The 18,785-nt window shown below is 43.3% G+C and overlaps 1 non-coding gene across 1 annotated transcript; it reads left to right on the top strand.

Moving 5' to 3' along the window:
• Positions 1–17,660: 17,660 nt before the first annotated feature.
• On the top strand, positions 17,661–17,733 carry trnaf-gaa (transfer RNA phenylalanine (anticodon GAA)). Its single transcript has one exon. It is a non-coding gene; the product is annotated as a tRNA-Phe (tRNA).
• Positions 17,734–18,785: the final 1,052 nt, after the last annotated feature.

An 18,785-nucleotide genomic window follows, 5' to 3' on the forward strand; every position in this document is an offset into this window, starting at 1 on the left:
GGAAAGACTGGCTGTTGTTGTGTACACATGATGATTGTTATTTATTTAAATCTGGAATTGTCAATGTAAGTCTTCTGTATGTCCCTGGTTGTCTGTGTGATTACTTCTTTTTAATCCTCAATGTCAGAAAAATAAAGTGTTGTGCTGTGTTCTTACGTCTACATTAAATGATGACCCCAAGCTTTATATTCAGATTCAATACAAACAGTATTTATTGACTTTCTTATCTACATGGCATGATCACAGGTCCCAGGTCTTTTTCTCATTGGTGTGTGTGCGCTCTCTACAAGCCATGTGTAGAATGTGTCTCTCAAAATGGTGTCTCCTTATATATGTATGATGATGTCATCTGTTGCATCAGTGGCTTGGTCTCTTAAAGGTACAGTTTCTTAAAGGTGAAGTCACCATTACACAACATTGCAAACAATGAGTCAGCCACGGTCGATAGAGTGTCAGGAATGAAGGTCAGAGGAGCAGACCAGGCTGGAAACACATAAAGAACGAGGGGCAGCCAACGTGAAAAACAGAGAATAAACAACATGGCATGGGTGGTGTTTACAATACCTCGAATCGGTTTGATTCTCTTCCAGGTCAGAGGGAATTCTAGCAACATGATGTCTATGGAATCACAGAATGACGAACAAAGAGACCATTTGGTCCATCATGCCAGTGTTGTCTCTTTGGTAGAGACAAATTACAATTAGTCCTGCTGCGTGGCTTTTTCCTGTAATCCTGTACATTTTCCCTTCCAGCATCTATCCATATCCCTTTTGAAAGTTACGATTGAATCTGCTTTCATCTCCCAATCAGGCAGTGCATTCCAGATCACAACACATTACTGTACAACAAATGGTTCTTCATGTTACCTCTGGTTCTTTTGCCAATCACCTTATATATGTGTCCTTTGCTTACTGACCCTTTTGCCACAGGAAACAGTTTCTCCTGATTTAAAGTGTTGAGAACCATCATGATTTTGAACACCTTGGACAAATCTCTTCTGAACGTTCTCTGCTCCAAGAAGAACAACCTCAGCTTCTCCAATCTCTCCACATAACTGAAATCCTTCACCCCTGGTATCATTGCAGCAAATCTCTTCTGTTCATTTCTAGCCCCAGAAATAATTGAAATGAAATGTTTCTCAGAAAATGCATGAACTAAATAAAAAGGAGAGAGAAATAAATGCTGAGCAAAATGGATATCAATGTTTGGAAGGTAAAAAGAGCAAAGAGATCGAAATGTTATTGTCGAGGAGTGAGAGGAACAAATAACACTTTGGAGATTTTGTCAGTGGATTTACTGATAAATTTGGGAACTGAGAGGAAGCTGGTTCACAGAGAAAAAACTGCCAACCCTGGGGAGGAGCCTACAACTGCATCCGTCCAATAAGAGACAGAGTAGAAGTGACAGTTCAGTCAGTGGAACAGGACACTTTTAATCTCAGGATTATGGGTTGGATGATCCACTGTGGGTGCCCGTGAAATTCCAGAGGAGCCAATAAAACACCTTGCTGTCAGTGGCTCCTTGGTCAACGGGTGTGATTCTTGTTTAAGAAGTGTGATTAATGAAAGTGTGAGCGACCCCAGGTTCAAATCACCAATGAGCTCTTGGCATTTTTAGTTTAATGTTACTGATTGGTGTCAGCCTTACGGAGCTGGCTTCAGGACCAGAGAAATGGATTCAAAGAGCTTGTCGACAAAATTGAAATTTACAAAATGTACAGATAGCCAAGTGAGAATATAAAGTGGTCGCAGTAATTGAGACCTGACTCCAAAAACAACAGGACTGGGTTCTGGACTGGAATGGAATGGAATTCTTCAGTGTTTCTGTTGTTTGGCTTGCATTGACTCATCGATTTTCTTGTTTTTCACTTTGTCGATGCCTTTGAATAATTGTGGATCCTTCTTCAGAGTGTCTTCTTTCACCAGGTAGTTCTGACCTCTGATGATGTTGATTGTAATCAGCTTCAATTCGCTGATAGTTTTGGAACTGAGCAGATTTCCTTTGCTTGAGTCTACAACATGGAACTCAGTCTGACATGTGGACCCATGGGAGGATTTGAATGCCACCCCTGCGTTGGAGTTGCATCCATCCAATAAGACACCGAGTAGAAGTGACAGTTCTGTCAGTCGAATATGAGATTTTTAATGGCAGGGTTGTGAGTTTGAGTCAAATACAAGAAATGCTGGAATCACTCAGCAGGTCTGGCAGCATCTGTGGAAAGAGAAGCAGAGTTAACGTTTCGGGTCAGTGACCCTTCTTCGGAACTGACAAATATTAGAAAAGTCACAGATTATAAGCAAGTGAGGTGGGGGTGGGGCAAGAGATAACAAAGGAGAAGGTGCAGATTGGACCAGGCCACATAGCTGACCAAAAGGTCACGGAGCAAAGGCAAACAATATGTTATTGGTGTGTTGAAAGACAAAGCATTAGTACAGATTAGGTGTGAATACACTGAATATTGAACAGCAGCAAGTGCAAACCTGAAAAAAAACCTGAAAAAAACAGTGGGTCAGCAAACTGAACAAACTAAGATGAAATGAAATAAATGCAAAAAAAGATTGTAAAAAATGTAAAAAAGAATGTAAAAAAAAAGGAAGAAAAAATAACTAAAAATGAAAGTAAAATGGGGGGCTGTCATGCTCTGAAATTATTGAACTCAATGTTCAGTCCGGCAGGCTGTAGTGTGCCTAATCGGTAGATGAGATGCTGTTCCTCGAGCTTGCGTTGATGTTCACTGGAACACTGCAGCAATCCCAGGACAGAGATGTGAGCATGAGAGCAGGGGGGAGTGTTGAAATGGCAAGCAACAGGAAGCTCAGGGTCCTGCTTGCGGACTGAGCGGAGATGTTCCGCAAAGCGGTCACCCAGTCTGCACTTGGTCTCCCCAATGTAGAGGAGACCACACTGTGAGCAGCGAATACAGTTTACTACATTGAAAGAAGTACAAGTAAATCGCTGCTTCACCTGAAAGGAGTGTTTGGGGCCTGGGATAGTGAGGAGGTGGGAGGTAAATGGGCAGGTATTACACATCCTGCGATTGCAGGGGAAGGTGCCCTGGGACGGGGACGAGGTGGTGGGGGTAATGGAGGAGTGGACCAGGGTGTCGCGGAGGGAACGATCCCTTCGGAATGCTGACAGGGGAAGGGAGGGGAAGATGCGACTGGTGGTGGCATCACGCTGGAGGTGGCGAAAATGGCGGAGGATGATCCTTTGGAACTGGAGGCTGGTGGGATGAAAAGTGAGGACAAGGGGAACCCTGTCACGGTTCTGGGAGGGAGGGGAAGGGGTGAGGGTAGAGGTGCGGGGAATGGGTCGGACACGGTTGAGGGCCCTGGCAACCACAGTGGGGGGAAATCCTCGGTTGAGGAAAAAGGAGGTCATATCAGAAGCACCGTCATGGAAGGTATCATCATCAGAGCAGATGCGTCGGAGACGGAGAAACTGGGAGAATGGAATGGAGTCCTTACAGGAGGTAGGGTGTGAAGAAGTGTAGTCGAGGTAGCTGTGGGAGTCGGTGGGCTTATAATGGATATTGGTAGACAACCTATTCCCAGAGATGGAGACAGAGAAGTCGAGGAAGGGAAGGGAAGTGTCAGTGATGAACCATGTGAAGGTGAGAGAAGGGTGGAAATTGGAAGCAAAGTTGATAAAGTTTTCTAGTTCGGGGCGGGAGCAGGAAACGGCACCGATACAGTCATCAATGTACCGGAAAAAGAGTTGGGGGAGGGGGCCTGAGTAGGACTGGAACAAAGAATGCTCGACATATCCCACAAAAAGACAGGCATAACTAGGACCCATGCGGGTACCCATAGCGACACCTTTTACTTGAAGGAAGTGCGTGGAGTTGAAGGAGAAGTTGTTCAATGTGAGAACATTGTCCCCCTCTGAACTTGAGGCACTCCGTTCTCTCAGGTCTAACCCCGACATGGTCATCAAATCTGCAGACAAGGGTGGTGCTGTTGTTGTATGGCGTACCGACCTCTACCTTGCAGAAGCTCAAAGCCAACTCACAGACACCTCTTCCTACCTCCCTCTGGACCATGACCCCACCACCGAACATCAAGCCACCGTCCAAAGGACTGTCACTGACCTCATCTCCTCTTGAGATCTTCCCTCTACAGCTTCCAACCTCATAGTCCCACAACCCCGGAGAGCCCGCTTCTACCTCCTTCCCAAAATCCGTGACTCTTCTGACGCCCTACGTCATTTTGACAATTTCCACTTTCCTGGTCCCAACCGCCTCCTCTTCACTATGGACGTCCAATCGCTCTACACCTCCATCCCCCACCAGGATGGTTTGAGGGCTCTCCGCTTCTTCCTGGAACAGAGGCCAAACCAGTCCCCATCCACCACCACCCTCCTCCGCCTGGCTGAACTTGTTCTCACATTGAACAACTTCTCCTTCAACTCCACGCACTTCCTTCAAGTAAAAGGTGTCGCTATGGGTACCCGCATGGGTCCTAGTTATGCCTGTCTTTTTGTGGGATATGTCGAGCATTCTTTGTTCCAGTCCTACTCAGGCCCCCTCCCCCAACTCTTTTTCCGGTACATTGATGACTGTATCGGTGCCGTTTCCTGCTCCCGCCCCGAACTAGAAAACTTTATCAACTTTGCTTCCAATTTCCACCCTTCTCTCACCTTCACATGGACCATCTCTGACACTTCCCTTCCCTTCCTCGACTTCACTGTCTCCATCTCTGGGAATAGGTTGTCTACCAATATCCATTATAAGCCCACCGACTCCCACAGCTACCTCGACTACACTTCTTCACACCCTACCTCCTGTAAGGACTCCATTCCATTCTCCCAGTTTCTCCGTCTCCGACGCATCTGCTCTGATGATGTTACCTTCCATGACGGTGCTTCTGATATGACCTCCTTTTTCCTCAACCGAGGATTTCCCCCCACTGTTGTTGACAGGGCCCTCAACCGTGTCCGACCCATTCCCCGCACCTCTACCCTCTCCCCTTCCCCTCCCTCCCAGAACCGTGACAGGGTTCCCCTTGTCCTCACTTTTCATCCCACCAGCCTCCATATCCAAAGGATCATCCTCCGCCATTTTCGCCACCTCCAGCGTGATGCCACTACCAGTCGCATCTTCCACTCCCTTCCCCTGTCAGCATTCCGAAGGGATCGTTCCCTCCGCGACACCCTGGTCCACTCCTCCATTACCCCCACCACCTCGTCCCCGTCTCAGGGCACCTTCACCTGCAATCGCAGGAGGTGTAATACCTGCCCATTTACCTCCTCTCACCTCACTATCCCAGGCCCCAAACACTCCTTTCAGGTGAAGCAGCGATTTACTTGTACTTCTTTCAATGTAGTATACTGTATTCGCTGCTCACAGTGTGGTCTCCTCTACATTGGGGAGACCAAGCGCAGTCTGGGTGACCGCTTTGCGGAACATCTCCGCTCAGTCCGCAAGCAGGACCCTGAGCTTCCGGTTGCTTGCCATTTCAACACTCCCCCCTGCTCTCATGCTCACATCTCTGTCCTGGGATTGCTGCAGTGTTCCAGTGAACATCAACGCAAGCTCGAGGAACAGCATCTCATCTACCGATTAGGCACACTACAGCCTGCCGGACTGAACATTGAGTTCAATAATTTCAGAGCATGACAGCCCCCCATTTTACTTTCATTTTTAGTTATTTTTTCTTCCTTTTTTTTTACATTCTTTTTTACATTTTTTACAATCTTTTTTTGCATTTATTTCATTTCATCTTAGTTTGTTCAGTTTGCTTACCCACTGTTTTTTTTCAGGTTTTTTTTCAGGTTTGCACTTGCTGCTGTTCAACATTCAGTGTATTCACACCTAATCTGTACTAATGCTTTGTCTTTCAACACACCATCAACATATTGTTTGCCTTTGCTCCGTGACCTTTTGGTCAGCTATGTGGCCTGGTCCAATCTGCACCTTCTCCTTTGTTATCTCTTGCCCCACCCCCACCTCACTTGCTTATAATCTGTGACTTTTCTAATATTTGTCAGTTCCGAGGAAGGGTAACTGACCCGAAACGTTAACTCTGCTTCTCTTTCCACAGATGCTGCCAGACCTGCTGAGTGGTTGCAGTATTTCTTGTTTTTGTTTCAGATTTCCAGCATCCACAGTATTTTGCTTTTATTTTTGTGAGTTTGAATGCCATTTTGTTTTTCCCTTTTTTAAGGCTTCATGAGCAGAGAGTACAGGGAGTGTTTGAAATGAGCAAGTCTCGCTTTGATTCAGGACTCTTACCTCTCCGCAGCATCTCTCTATGAAAGATTGTATTTGATCTCATTTCATTCTCAGCTCGGGGTCTGTGCGGCTCAGTGGCACTTCTGGCTGTCTCCCGCTTCACAATCCATCAGTACTGAGAAAGCAATGGGGAATATTACTCACATGTTGTGTTCTTTAATTTTTTGGAAAACTTGAATGTATGTATTTTCTTCCAAAACACGGACACCAAAACACTGTTAATGTCGAGCTGAAATAGCTCAGTTGGGAGAGCATTAGACTGAAGATTTAAATGTTCCTGGTTCAATCCTGGGTTTCAGCAATTTCGCTACCTCATGCGTCCCTTGCCTTGGTTCTGATTTTCCAGTTGCACAATTTCCTTTGAAATTATTTACCAAGCACCAGTGGATTGAATTTGAGAAACAACACAGAGTCATTTACAGCATAGAAGGTGGTCGTTTGGCCTATCACGTCCATGCTGGCTCTCCCCGGAGCAATCTCGTCAGTTCCACTCACCAGCTCGATCCCTTTCCTCCTGCAAGTTTCTTTCCTTCAAGTATCCATCCAATTTCCTTTTCAAATCATTGATTGTCTCTGCTTCCACCACACTCGTGGACCAAGACATTACCACCCACAACATAAAAAATTCCACCTCATCAAGGATGGGAAATACTTACATCTTCTATATTTGCTTATTCTCTATTTCTATGAGAATAGACTTGCAGTCAACATGAAAGGAAACCCAAAAATCTTCGAGCAGCATGTAAATGATAAGTGGGTAGTAAGAGGTTGAGTCGGGCCTATTAGGGACAAAAAGGATAATATAAGCTTAGAGGTGCAGGGCAATGTTAATCTACTTAATGAGTACTTTGCATCAGTGATCACTAAGGAAGTGGAATTTGACAAAATATCAGCTGAAGTGAAGAAAGTAGAGGCAATGGAGAGAGTACAAATTAGGAGAGGTAGGTACTAAAAAGGCTGGCTGTGCTTAGGGAAGATAAATCACCTGGTCCGGATGGCTCACATCCCAGGTTGCGAAAGGAAATGCGGATGCAGATAATGCAAGGGCTTGCTCTAATCTTCCAATCTTCCCTGGATACGGGGGAGGTGCCAGAGGATTAAACAGTGGCAAATGCGACACCCTTATTAAAGAAAGGGTGTAAGGACAGTCCGGGTAACTACAGGCCAGATAGATTAACAGCAGCGGTGGGTAAGGTTTTAGAAAGAATAATCAGGGTAAAAAATCAACAGTCACTTGGAGAGGTTCGAGTTAATTAAGGAGAGTGAGCATGGATTTATAAATGGGAGTTCATGCTTGACTAATCTAACTGCATTTTTTGATGAACTAACAGAGCAGGTTGATGAAGGGAATGCAGTGGATGTTGTTTATATGGATTTTAAGGAAGCGTTTGACGAGGTACCACATAAAAGGGCGGTTAACAAAATTGAGGTTCGTGGTATAGGAGGGTCAGTGTCCAATTGGATAGAAAATTGGTTTAAGGACAGAAAACAGCGAGTCTTATTAAATGGTTCTTTGTCAGACTGGAGGATAGTCGACAGTGGTGTTCCCCAAGGGTCAGTGCTAGAACCACTGCTTTTTTTGCTCAAGGTAATTGACTTGGATCTTGGAATACAGAGTAGAATCTCAAAATATCCCGATGACAACAAACTTGGAGGAGTGGCAAACAGTGAGGATGATATGAACTGCCTGCAACAGGACAGTGATAGGCTAGCAGAATGGGCAGACAGGTGGCAGATGGAATTTAATAGTGACAAGTGTGAGGTGATGTAAAGGAATAGGGAGAGGGAATATATACTTAATGGCACAGTTCTAAAGAGTGTGCTGGAATAGAGGAACTTGGGGTTCATGTGCATCAATCTTTGAAGGTGACAAGACATATTGCGAGAGTGGGTCGCAAAGCATATGGGATCTTGGGCTTTACAAATAGAGGCATTGAGTACAAAAGCAGGGAAGTTATGCTGAACCATTATAAATCTCTGGTTAGGCCACAATTGGAGTGTTGCTTCCAGTTCTGCTCAGCAGACTTTAGAAAGAATGTGAGGGTCCTTGAGAGGACGCAGAGGTGATTTACCAGAATGGATCCAGGGATGGGGGATTTTAGTTACAAGGTTAGGTTGGAAAAGCTAGGATTATTCTGCCTATATCAAAGGGGATTGAGTGGAGAATTGATAGAGGTGTATAACACCTCAAGGGAACAGGCCATCCTGGACTGGGTATTGTGTAATGAGAAAGGATTAGTTAACAATCTTGTTGTGTGGGGTCCCTTGGGGAAGTGCGCCCATAATATGATAAAATTCTTCATTAAGATGGATTGTGAGAGAGTTGATTCCGAGACTCGGGTCCTGAATCTAAATAAAGGAAACTATGAAGGTATGAGGCTGGAGTTGGCTATGATAGATTGGGGAACGTTACTTAAAGGGTTGACAGTGGATAGGCAATGGCTAGCATTTAAAGAGCGCATGGATGAATTACAACAATTGTTCATTCCTGTCTGTGCAAAAGTAAAACAGGAAGGGTGGCTCAACAGTGGCTTACAAAAGAAATTAAGGAAAGTATTAGATCCAAGGAGGAGAAATATAAAATGGCCAGAACAAGCAGCAAACCTGAAGATTGTGAGCAGTTTGGAATTTAGCAGAGGAGGACAAAAGGATTGATTAAGAAGGGGGAAACAGAGTATGAGAGTAAGCTAGCAAAGAACATAAAAACTGACTGTAATAGCTTCTATAGATATGTGTAGAGAAAAAGATTAGTGAAGACAAATGTGGGCCCCTTGCAGTCAGAAACGGGGGAATTTATAATGGGGAACAAAGAAATGGCAGACCAATTAAATACATACTTTGGATCTGTCTTCACAAAGGAGGATACAAATTATCTCCCAGAAATGTTGGGGAACATAGGGTCTAGTGAGAAGGAGGAACTGTATGAAATCAGTATTAGTAGGGAATGTTTGGGAAATTGATGGGATTGAAGGCCGATAAATCCCCAGGGCCTGATAATCTACATCCCAGAGTACTTAGGGAAGCGGCCCTTGAAATAGCAGATGCATTTCTGGTCTTTTTTCAAAATTCTATCGACTCTGGAACAGTTCCAATGGATTGGACGGTAGTTAATGTAACTCCACTATTTAAAAAAAGAGGCAGAAAGAAAACAGCGAATTGTATACCGGTTAGCCTGACATCAGTCGTGGGGAAAATGCTGGAGTCCATTATAAAAGATGTAATAGCAGAATGCAATAATAACTCGTCTCCACTCCTAGTATTTCTAAATCCCACACATTCACTATAATGTGAACAATTATTTCCTGTTGTGTCTCTCTCAGATTTGTAAACTTCACTGTTTTGGAGTGAGGTGACATCTACTGGTGGGAAGCAAGAACTGCAATCAAGCAGCAGAAACTCCACAGTCTGTCAGGGTTAAAGAAACATTGCAATGTGAGGAAACAGCGAAGTGGTTTGATTGGGTAGATGGAGACACGATTCCACTTGTGGTGGTGTCTGAAGCAAAGGCCAGAAATACAAAATTGTCATTAATAAAAGAAATGAGGAATTCATGAAAAATGTAGTAACGTAGTGAATGATTAGAATGTGGATAGAATAGAAAGTGAGATTGGATGGACAGAAGCAGTCTGAAAGGATGGCTGAAACAAAAGGTGAGTGCCCTGAAACGTTAACTGTGTTTCTCACAGCACAGATGCTGCCAGAGCTGCTGAACATTTCCAGCACTTTCTGTTTTTATTTCAGCATTTGCAGGATGTTGCTTTGATCTGAAAAAAAATGGATGATTGGCTGGGGGGTTCCAGTGAAATTCCACAGCAGCTAATCAAACCACATCCGTCAGTGGCTCGTTGGTTTAGGGGTATGATTCTCGCTTAGGCAGTATGGTTAATTAACATGCGAGACATCCCGAGTTCAAGTCCTGGACGAGCCCTGGTCTGCTGGCATTTTTAGATTAAGGTTATCTATTGGTTTCAGCCTTGCAGAAGGTGGAATTGACTTCCATCCGGAGCTGGCTTGAGGACCAGACAACTGGATTCAAAGAGCTTGTCGACAAAATTGCGATTAACGAAATGCACTGATAGCCAAGTGGGAATATAAAGTTGTTGCTGTAATTGTGACCTGACTCCAAAAACAACAGGACTGGGTTCTGGACTGGAATGGAATGGAATTCTTCAGTGTTTCTGTTGTTTGGCTTGCATTGACTCATCGATTTTCTTTTTTTTCACTTTGTCGATGCCTTTGAATAATTGTGGAACCTTCTTCAGGGTGTCTCCTTTCACCAGGTCGTTCTGACCTCCGATGATGTTGATTGTAATCAGCTTCAATTCGCTGATAGTTTTGGAAGTGAGCAGATTTCCTTTGCTTGAGTCTACAACATGGAACTCAGTCTGACATGTGGACCCATGGGAGGATTTGAATGCCATCCCTGCGTTGGAGTTGTATCCATCCAATAAGAGACCGAGTAGAAGTGACAGTTCTGTCAGTCGAATATGAGACTTTTAATGGCAGGGTTGTGAGTTTGAGTGCCATTCTGTTTTTCCCTTTTTTAAGGCTTCATGAGCAGAGAGTACAGGGAGTGTTTGAAATGAGCAAGTCTCGCTTTGATTCAGGACTCTTACCTCTCAGCAGCATCTCACTATGAAAGATTGAATTTGATCTCATTTCATTCTCAGCTCGGGGTCTGTGCGGCTCAGTGGCACTTCTGGCTGTCTCCCGCTTCACAATCCATCAGTACTGAGAAAGCAATGGGGAATATTACTCACATGTTGTGTTCTTTAATTTTTTGGAAAACTTGAATGTATGTATTTTCTTCCAAAACAAGGACAACAAGCTACTATTAATATCGGGCTGAAATGGCTCAGTTGGGAGAGCGTTAGAGTGAAGATTTAAAGGTCCCTGGTTCAATCCTGGGTTTCAGCAATTTTGCTTCCTTATGCGTCCCTTGCCTTGGTTCTGATTTTCCGGTTGCACAATTTACTTTGAAATTATTTACCAAGCACCAGTGGATTGAATTTGAGAAACAACACAGAGTCATTTACACCACAGAAGGTGGTCGTTTGGCCTATCACGTCCATGCTGGCTCTCCCCAGAGCAATCTCGTCAGTTCCACTCACCAGCTCGATCCCTTTCCTCCTGCAGGTTTCTTTCCTTCAAGTATCCATCCAATTTCCTTTTCAAATCATTGATTGTCTCTGCTTCCACCACACTCGTGGGCCAAGACATTACCACCCACAACATAAAAAATTCCACCTCATCAAGGATGGGAAATACTTACATCTTCTATATTTGCTTATTCTCTATTTCTATGAGAATAGACGGACAGTCAACATGAAAGGAAACACAAAAATCTTCGAGCAGCATGTAAATGATAAGTGGGTAGTAAGAGGTTGAGTCGGGCCTATTAGGGACAAAAAGGATAATATAAGCTTAGAGGTGCAGGGCAATGTTAATCTACTTAATGAGTACTTTGCATCAGTGATCACGAAGGAAGTGGAATTTGACAAAATATCAGTTGAAGTGAAGAAAGTAGAGGCAATGGAGAGAGTACAAATTAGGAGAGGGAGGTACTAAAAAGGCTGGCTGTGCTTAGGGAAGATAAATCACCTGGTCCGGATGGCTCACATCCCAGGTTGCGAAAGGAAATGCGGATGCAGATAACGGAAGGGCTTGCTATAATCTTCCAATCTTCCCTGGATATGGGGGAGGTGCCAGAGGATTAAACAGTGGCAAATGCGACACCCTTATTCAAGAAAGGGTGTAAGGACAGTCCGGGTAACTACAGGCTAGTTAGATTAACAGCAGCGGTGGGTAAGGTTTTAGAAAGAATAATCAGGGTAAAAAATCAACGGTCACTTGGAGAGGTTCGAGTTAATTAAGGAGAGTGAGCATGGATTTATAAATGGGAGTTCATGCTTGACTAATCTAACTGCATTTTTTGATGAACTAACAGAGCAGGTTGATGAAGGGAATGCAGTGGATGTTGTTTATATGGATTTTAAGGAAGCGTTTGACAAGGTACCACATAAAAGGGCGGTTAACAAAATTGAGGTTCGTGGTATAGGAGGGTCAGTGTCCAATTGGATAGAAAATTGGTTTAAGGACAGAAAACAGCGAGTCTTATTAAATGGTTCTTTGTCAGACTGGAGGATAGTCGACAGTGGTGTTCCGCAAGGGTCAGTGATAGAACCACTGCTTTTTTTGCTCAAGGTAATTGACTTGGATCTTGGAATACAGAGTAGAATCTCAAAATATCCCGATGACAACAAACGTGGAGGAGCGGCAAACAGTGAGGATGATATGAACTGCCTACAACAGGACAGTGATAGGCTAGCAGAATGGGCAGACAGGTGGCAGATGGAATTTAATAGTGATAAGTGTGAGGTGATGTAAAGGAATAGGGAGAGGCAATATATACTTAATGGCACAGTTCTAAAGAGTGTGCTGGAATAGTGGAACTTGGGGTTCATGTGCATCAATCTTTGAAGGTGGCAAGACATATTGCGAGAGTGGTTCGCAAAGCATATGGGATCTTGGGCTTTATAAATAGAGGCATTGAGTACAAAAGCAGGGAAGTTATGCTGAACCATTATAAAACTCTGGTTAGGCCCCATGTGGAGTGTTGCTTCCAGTTCTGCTCAGCAGACTTTAGAAAGAATGTGAGGGTCCTTGAGAGGACGCAGAGGTGATTTACCAGAATGGATCCAGGGATGGGGGATTTTAGTTACAAGGTTAGGTTGGAAAAGCTAGGAATATTCTGCCTATATCAAAGGAGATTGAGTGGAGAATTGATAGAGGTGTAAAACACCTCTAGAGAACAGGCCATCCTGGACTGGATATTGTGTAATGGGAAAGGATTAGTTAACAATCTTGTTGTGTGGGGTCCCTTGGGGAAGTGCGCCCATAATATGATAACATTCTTCATTATGATGGAGAGTGAGAGAGTTGATTCCGAGACTCGGGTCCTGAATCTAAACAAAGGAAACGATGAAGGTATGAGGCGGGAGTTGGCTATGATAGATTGGGGAACGTTACTTAAAGGGTTGACAGTGGATAGGCAATGGCTAGCATTTAAAGAGCGCATGGATGAATTACAACAATTGATCATTCCTGTCTGTGCAAAAGTAAAACAGGAAGGGTGGCTCAACTGTGGCTTACAAAAGAAATTAAGGAAAGTATTAGATCCAAGGAGGAGAAATATAAAATGGCCAGAACAAGCAGCAAACCTGAAGATTGTGAGCAGTTTGGAATTTAGCAGAGGAGGACAAAAGGATTGATTAAGAAGGGGGAAATAGAGTATGAGAGTAAGCTAGCAAAGAACATAAAAACTGACTGTAATAGCTTCTATAGATATGTGTAGAGAAAAAGATTAGTGAAGACAAATGTGGGCCCCTTGCAGTCAGAAACGGGGGAATTTATAATGGGGAACAAAGAAATGGCAGACCAATTAAATACATACTTTGGATCTGTCTTCACAAAGGAGGATACAAATTATCTCCCAGAAATGTTGGGGAACATAGGGTCCAATGAGAAGGAGGAACTGTATGAAATCAGTATTAGTAGGGAATGTTTGGGAAATGGATGGGATTGAAGGCCGATAAATCCCCAGGGCCTGATAATCTACATCCCATAGTAATTAAGGAAGTGGCCCTTGAAATAGCAGATGCATTTATGGTCTTTTTTCAAAATTCGATCGACTCTGGAACAGTTCCAATGGATTGGACGGTAGTTAATGTAACTCCGCTATTTAAAAAAAGAGGCAGAAAGAAAACAGCGAATTATGTACCGGTTAGCCTGACATCAGTCGTGGGGAAAATGCTGGAGTCCATTATAAAAGATGTAATAGCAGAGTGCAAAAATAACTCGTCTCCACTCCTAGTATTTCTAAATCCCACACATTCACTATAATGTGAACAATTATTTCCTGTTGTGTCTCTCTCAGATTTGTAAACTTCACTGTATTGGAGTGAGGTGACATCTACTGGCGGGAAGCCAGAAACACAATCAAGCAGCAGAAGCTCCATAGTCTGTCAGGGTTAAAGAAACATTGCAATGTGAGGAAACAGCGAAGTGGTTTGATTGGGTAGATGGAGACATGATTCCACTTGTGGTGGTGTCTGAAGCAAAGGCCAGAAATACAAAATTGTCATTAATAAAAGAAGTGAGGAATTCATGAAAAATGTAGTGACGTAGTGAATGATTAGAATGTGGATAGAATAGAAAGTGAGATTGGATGGACAGAAGCAGTCTGAAAGGATGGCTGAAACAAAAGGTGAGTGCCCTGGAACGTTAACTGTGTTTCTCACAGCACAGATGCTGCCAGAGCTGCTGAACTTTTCCAGCACTTTCTGTTTTTATTTCAGCATTTGCAGGATGTTGCTTTGATCTGAAAAAAATGGATGATTGGCTGGGGGGTTTCAGTGAAATTCCACAGCAGCTAATAAAGCCTGATCTGTCAGTGGCTTGTTGGTCTAGGGGAATGATTCTTGCTTAGGGAGTATGGTTAATTAACGTGCGAGAGATCCCGGGTTCAAGTCCCGGACGAGCCCTGGTTTGCTGGCATTTTTAGATTAAGGTTATCTGTTGGTTTCAGCCTTGCAGAAGGTGGAATTGACTTCCATGCGGAGCTGGCTTGAGGACCAGACAACTGGATTCAAAGAGCTTATCGACAAAATTGCAATTAAGTAAATGTACTGATTGCCAAGTGGGAATATAAATTTGTTGCAGTAATTGAGACCTGACTCCAAAAACAACAGGACTGGGTTCTGGACTGGAATGGAATGGAATTCTTCAGTGTTTCTGTTGTTTGGCTTGCATTGACTCATCGATTTTCTTGTTCTTCACTTTGTCGATGCCTTTGAATAATTGTGGATCCTTCTTCAGGGTGTCTCCTTTCACCAGGTAGTTCTGACCTCCGATGATGTTGATTGTAATCAGCTTCAATTCGCTGACAGTTTTGGAAGTGAGCAGATTTCCTTTGCTTGAGTCTACAACATGGAACTCAGTCTGACATGTGGACCCATGGGAGGATTTGAATGCTATCCCTGCGTTGGAGTTGCATCCATCCAATAAGAGACCGAGTAGAAGTGACAGTTCTGTCAGTCGAATATGAGACTTTTAATGGCAGGGTTGTGAGTTTGAGTGCCATTCTGTATTTCCCTTGTTTAAGGCTTCATGAGCAGAGAGTACAGGGAGTGTTTGAAATGAGCAGTTTGGAATTTAGCAGAGGAGGACAAAAGGATTGATTAAGAAGGGGGAAATAGAGTATGAGAGTAAGCTAACAGAGAACACAAAAACTGACTGTAAAAGCTTCTATAGATATGTGTCGAGAAAAAGATTAGTGAAGACAAATGTGGGCCCCTTGCAGTCAGAAACTGGGGAATTTATAATGGGGAACAAAGAAATGGCAGACCAATTAAATACATACTTTGGATCTGTCTTCACAACGGAGGATACAAATTATCTCCCAGAAATGTTGGGGAACATAGGGTCTAGTGAGAAGGAGGAACTGTATGAAATCAGTATTAGTAGGGAATGTTTGGGAAATTGATGGGATTGAAGGCCGATAAATCCCCAGGGCCTGATAATCTACATCCCAGAGTAATTAAGGAAGTGGCCCTTGAAATAGCAGATGCATTTCTGGCCTTTTTACAAACTTCTATCGACTCTGGAACAGTTCCAATGGATTGGACGGTAGTTAATGTAACTCCATTATTTAAAAAAAGAGGCAGAAAGAAAACAGCGAATTATATACCGGTTAGCCTGACATCAGTCGTGGGGAAAATGCTGGAGTCCATTATAAAAGATGCAATAGCAGAGTGCAATAATAACTCGTCTCCACTCCTAGTATTTCTAAATCCCACACATTCACTATAATGTGAACAATTATTTCCTGTTGTGTCTCTCTCAGATTTGTAAACTTCACTGTATTGGAGTGAGGTGACATCTACTGGCGGGAAGCAAGAACTGCAATCAAGCAGCAGAAACTCCACAGTCTGTCAGGGTTAAAGAAACATTGCAATGTGAGGATACAGCGATGTGGTTTGATTGGGTAGATGGAGACATGATTCCACTTGTGGTGGTGTCTGAAGCAAAGGCCAGAAATACAAAATTGTCAGTATTAAAAGAAATGAGGAATTCATGAAAAATGTAGTAACGCAGTGAATGGTTAAAATGTGGATTGAATAGAAAGTGAGATTGGATGGACCGAAGCAGTCTGAAAGGATGGCTGAAACAAAAGGTGAGTGCCCTGAAACGTTAACTGTGTTTCTCACAGCACAGATGCTGCCAGAGCTGCTGAGCATTTCCACCACATTCTGTTTTTATTTCAGCATTTGCAGGATGTTGCTTTGATCTGAAAAAAAAATGGATGATTGGCTGGGGGGTTCCAGTGAAATTCCACAGCAGCTAATAAAGCCTGACCTGTCAGTGGCTCGTTAGTCCAGGGGTATGATTCTCGCTTAGGGAGTATGGTTAATTAACATGTGAGAGATCCTGAGTTTAAATCCCAGACGAGCCCTGGTCTGCTGGAATTTTTAGATTAAGGTTATCTATTGGTTTCAGCCTTGCAGAAAGTGGAATTGACTTCCATACGGAGCTGGCTTGAGGACCAGACAACTGGATTCAAAGAGCTTGTCGACAAAATTGTAATTAACTAAATGTACAGATGGCCAAGTGGGAATATAAAGTTGTTACTGCAATTGTGACCTGACTCCAAATACAACAGGACTGGGTTCTGGACTGGAATGGAATGGAATTCTTCAGTGTTTCTGTTGTTTGGCTTGCATTGACTCATCGATTTTCTTGTTTTTCACTTTGTCGATGCCTTTGAATAATTGTGGATCATTCTTCAGAGTGTCTTCTTTCACCAGGTCGTTCTGACCTCTGATGATGTTGATCGTAATCAGCTTCAATTCGCTGATAGTTTTGGAAGTGAGCAGATTTCCTTTGCTTGGTTCTACAACATGGAACTCAGTCTGACATGTGGACCCATGGGAGGATTTGAATGCCACCCCTGCGTTGGAGTTGCATCCATCCAATAAGAGAGCGAGTAGAAGTGACAGTTCTGTCAGTCGAACATGAGACTTTTAATGGCAGGGTTGTGAGTTTGAGTGCCATTCTGTTTTTCTCTTTTTAAGGCTTCTTGAGCAGAGAGTACAGCGAGTGTTTGAAATGAGCAAATCTCGCTTTGATTCAGGACTCTTACCTCTCTGCAGCATCTCGCTATGAAAGATTGAATTTGATCTCATTTCATTCTCAGCTCAGGGTCTGTGCGGCTCATTGGCACTTCTGGCTGTCTCCCGCTTCACAATCCATCAGTACTGAGAAAGCAATGGGGATTATTACTCACATGTTGTGTTCTTTAATTTTTTGGAAAACTTGAATGTATGCATTTTCTTCCAAAATAAGGACACCGAACCACTGTTAATGTGGAGCTGAAATAGCTCAGTTGGGAGAGCGTTAGACTGAAAATCTAAAGATCCTTGGTTCAATCCCGAGTTTCAGCAATTCCGCTTCCTTATGCGTCCCTTGACTTGGTTCTGATTTTCCGGTTGCACAATTTACTTTGCAATTATTTACCAAACACCAGTGGATTGAATTTGAGAAACAACACAGAGTCATTTACAGCATAGAAGGTGATCGTTTGGCCTATCACGTCCATGCTGGCTCTCCCCGGAGCAATCTAGTCAGTTCCACTCACCAGCTCGATCCCTTTCCTCCTGCAAGTTTCTTTCCTTCAAGTATCCATCCAATTTCCTTTTCAAATCATTGATTGTCTCTGCTTCCAGCACACTCGTGGGCCAAGTCATTACTACACACAACATAAAAAAGTTCCACCTCATCAAGGATGGGAAATACTTATATCTTCTATATTTAGCTTATTCTCTATTTCTATGAGAATAAAATGGCAGTCAACATGAAAGGAAACCCAAAAATCTTCGAGCAGCATGTAAATGATAAGTGGGTAGTAAGAGGTTGAGTCGGGCCTATTTGGGAGAAAGAGGATAATATAAGCTTAGAGGTGCAGGGCAATGTTAATCTGCTTAATGAGTACTTTGTATCAGTGATCACTAAGGAAGTTGAATTGGACAAAATATCAGTAGAAGTGAAGAGAGTAGAGGCAATGGAGAGAGTACAAATTGAGAGAGGGAGGTACTAAAAAGGCTGGCTGTGCTTCGGGTAGATAAATCACCTGATCCGGATGGCTTGCAGCCCAGGTTGCGAAAGGAAATGTGGATGCAGATAACGGAAGGGTTCAGTATAATCTTCCAATCTTCCCTGTATACGGGGGAGGTGCCAGAGGATAAACAGTGGCAAATGCGACGCCCTTATTCAAGAAAGGGTGTAAGGACAGTCTGGGTAACTACAGGCTAGTTAGATTAACAGCAGTGGTGGGTAAGGTTTTAGAAAGAATAATCAGGGTAAAAAATCAACAGTCACTTGGAGAGGTTTGAGTTAATTAAGGAGAGTGAGCATGGATTTATAAATGAAAGTTCATGCTTGACTAATCTAACTGCATTTTTTGATGAACTAACAGAGCAGGTTGATGAAGGGAATG

This window comes from Heterodontus francisci, unplaced genomic scaffold (assembly GCF_036365525.1).
Source record: "Heterodontus francisci isolate sHetFra1 unplaced genomic scaffold, sHetFra1.hap1 HAP1_SCAFFOLD_43, whole genome shotgun sequence".
Classification (NCBI taxonomy): Eukaryota; Metazoa; Chordata; class Chondrichthyes; order Heterodontiformes; family Heterodontidae; genus Heterodontus; species Heterodontus francisci.